Source organism: Octodon degus, unplaced genomic scaffold (genome assembly GCF_000260255.1).
Source record: "Octodon degus isolate 3935 unplaced genomic scaffold, OctDeg1.0 scaffold00013, whole genome shotgun sequence".
Taxonomy (NCBI): Eukaryota; Metazoa; Chordata; class Mammalia; order Rodentia; family Octodontidae; genus Octodon; species Octodon degus.
In genome coordinates, this window is record NW_004524589.1 from 15,717,181 (window position 1) to 15,721,083 (window position 3,903).

Genomic DNA, 3,903 nt, shown 5'->3' on the forward strand with positions numbered 1-3,903 from the left:
AAAAAGTGTATTATGTTCATAACTTTCATACAATTGACGACATAGAAAGCAGTAAAGATGGTCATGCATGTCACATATACACACAAGAAAGTCTCACTGAATTAAAAAATAAAATGAAGGATCAGGAACAGTGGTCTGAAACCTACTCATGGGGATTTCAGGATTTAACAAATAACAAGAAGTGTGAAATTTTAGACCACAGCAGGGTTAACAACAAAAGGATGATAAATACAAGAGCACATATTTTCACATTAAAAGCAGTAAAAGATGCATAAACAAAATCCAAACCTACTACAGCAACCTGAGGCTGACAGCTTTGTGGAAGCAGCCACTTAAAGAACTGAGCTAGGGCCAGGCCTCCCTATGATGCAGAAGTTCTTTTCTTTTCTTTTTCTTTTTTCTTTTCTTTTTTTTTTCCTGGAATTAGGGATTGAACTCAGACCCTTGTGCTTGCCAGGGAAGCACTTACTCTACTAAGCCATCTCCCTAGCCCCCAGAGGATAGGAGACTTATTTATTTATTTATTTATTTATTTATTTATTTTTGCGGAACTGGGCATTGAACTCAGAACCTTGCACTTTCCAGGGAAGTGCTTATTCCACTGAACCATCTCCCCGGCCTAAGCATTAATACAAAAAAAGAAAATTCAAAATCAAGAAGCAGATTGGAGGCCAAATGAAGATCTATCAATTAAATACCTATCTTAAAGAATTACCTAGAAGACAAAAAAAAAGTGATATTTGCCAATATGTTTTCTTATATATTTCTCTAGAATTAGAAAAGAATTTACCATTTAGCAAAGGGAATGTGATTTAAATGACTTTTTCTTTAAAATAATTCCATAATTTGAGAACAACGTACACATGTTTATTTTATAGACGTATTCCAAAACTAAAGCCTACCGTATAGAACACCTTTTATTATTTTAGCACATAATTTCTCTAATTTCCCCACATACAAATTGATAATGACTTTGGCAGCATCTGCACTGAATTTTAAACTTGCAGAAAATTTACTTCTAATTCAATAAGGCAGAAAGCCAGGACACAGCATTATTTATCATACATGAAAACCATTATGTTCTTTAAGTACAAATCACAGAACTATTGAAACGACCAGGTGGACAAAACCATGAAGATAAACCAATCAATTGAAAGATGAAGTCTTGTACAGCATATTATTGGATTTTGCTTCCTAATCCACTCTGCCAGTCTACTGGGGCCAGGGAGAAGGTTCAGTGGAATAAGCACTTCCCTGGCAAGCACAAGGGCCTGAGTTCAATCTCCGCTTCCAGAAAAAAAAAAATTCCTTAAATTGGTGAATTGAGTCTGTTTACTTTGATGGTTAAAATTGAGATGTACTGACTTATGTTTGACATGTTATTTACCTGCTATTGTATACCTCTTTTTCTCCTATGTTTAATTGTTAGCACTATTTGGTGGGATCTTTCTGTTCTCATTCATGGAATTGTTATCATTTTGATCTCTCTCTGGAATGTCTTTTAGCAGTCTGGGTAGGGCTGGCTTTGTCCTCATGAAATTCTTTAGTTGTTCTTTGTCATGGAAGTATTTCATTTCTCCATTAAATTTGAAAGAGAGTTTTGCAGGATATATCAGTCTGGGTTGGAATTTTTTTTTTCCAAGACTTGCAGTAGTTTGCTCCATGCTCTTCTTGATTTGATGGCTTGTGAAGAGAAATCTGTCATTATTCTGGTGGGTTTTCCTTTAAATGTGATCTGTTTCTTTTCTCTAGCAGCTTTCAGTATACTATTCTTGTGCTGAAAATCTGGGATCTTGACTACTATATGTCTGGGTGTGGTTTTAATTGGGTTGACCTTATTTGGAGTTCTATGTACTTTGGTTACCTGAATGTCAAATTATTTCCTCACATTTGGGAAACTTTCTGCTATTACTTCTACCCATATTCTTTTTATATCATTTGTATTTTTTGATTCCTTCTTTCTCACTGATGCCTATTAGTCTCACGTTGTTCATCTTGGCATCATCTTGCAGATGTTGAATTATTTTTTTTCCTGCATCGCAGTTGTTTTTAAGAGATATTTTCCTACATTTTCACTAGCTGCCATGGTGTCTTCAAGGTCTGAAAGTCTATTTTCACTTCATTCAAATGGTTTTGCCAGCATATGATTGAGGTTTTAATTTCCTGTGTATCACTTTGAATCTGCTTCATGTATTCTATTTCTTTCCTATTGCTCATTCAAGTATTCTATCATTTTTATATTCTCTTCTACTTTGTATCAGTGTCTTCTTTAGAAGCACTTAGTAATTCTTTCATTATAGTTATCATTTCTTTTCTTTACATCAGAAATTATTTCTGATCTGATTTTCTCTATAGCTTTCTGTAGTTGTTCCTTTACTTCAGATGCTATCATTTCAGAGATTTCAGGTGTGTTATTTCCAATTTCTTCTATGCTATTGACTTCTGCATTTGTTCTTGTGGGCTGGGGAAACAAATGCATTTTGCTCCTTCTATTTGTCATTTGTATAACACCAAGTTGTCATCCACATAGGTGTGGCTTGGGTCTTCCTGCTGCAACCCTTGGTAGTGAACCTGCTGTGCCACTCTGGCAAGATGTTCTGCTCCGGGATTAGTTGGGTGAGTCTTGCTTCTAGCCTCTCTGCAGGGAGTTCTGCCCCAGGGTTCCACACTGGGCCTGTCTGGTGGAGGAAGTTCCACACGCATGCCTGGCCTGATGCTGGCTGAAATGAGGATTCAGCAGGCCCAGGGAAGTCCCACTCACATGCCAGGCCCAGGAGCTGGCTGGAATGAGGATCCAGCGGGCCCCGGGCAGTCACACACACACCAGGCCTGGGCACTGGCTGGAATCATGAAAAACATTTTGTTAAACTTACACTACATGTTAGTGTTTTTGAATATAACATTTTATATTTTATGTTTGTAATGCCCTATGCAATAACTTTTTCATTTGCTAAAAATCAGGAGCTAAAATAAGGAAAAATTACATATATATATATATATATATCTCCAATGCATGGGAAATTTGAATTTTCATAGCTTATCTATAATTTCCATCAGAAAATTACAGTAAATATGGAAGCATTAATTTACTCCATATCAGAAATTATAATTATTTTCATTTGCTGGCCTAACCCTTTTGATAAATAGAAGTGATGGCTGTGGACATATTTGATCATTGATTTCAGAGAAAAAGTTTGCAGTGTATAGTGATTAATTCTGGGTATGTTTTTACATTATCATACAATAGTTACAATTTATCAGATTTGAAAAGCTTAATTTCATTTTTAATTTTCTGGGAGATTCAAACATGAATCTGACTCATGATGTTGTTTGTCATGGATCCCATTAAGACACTGCTTTTGCATCTGTTGATGCCAGAGTTTTCTCTTTTATTCTATATGTAAATATATTTTTCAATATTTATCCAAAAATAAATTGGTGGAATATGCCCTATTTAATCATTAGCTATTATTCCTTTTATGTCTTAATTAGCTTATAAATACTTTTGCAAACATCTAAATACTTTACTGAAATGAAAGACTAAGATAAAAATATTTTATTTAAAAATATCTTGGCCACATTTTAGTTATTACTGTGGTTATCAGACAAAAGAATGGAAATTACTCTTTTTTTTCCTAGGGTGTTTGTTTGCAACAGATGCTCTTTCATAAAATTCTAGCAAGTAGAACTTTATGCTATCTATATTTGGAGTCTGTGCAGCTATTTTAAATTATTGTTTCAATTTCTGGAGTAAATATATGAATACTCTTTTTAAAACATATATAAAAAATAATACTTGAGACAGAAAGGATATATAATTTATTTATTTACTGTTTATATATTTTTGTATTACCAGGGATTGAACTCAGGACCCTGTGCTTTCCAAGCACTTATTTTACTGAG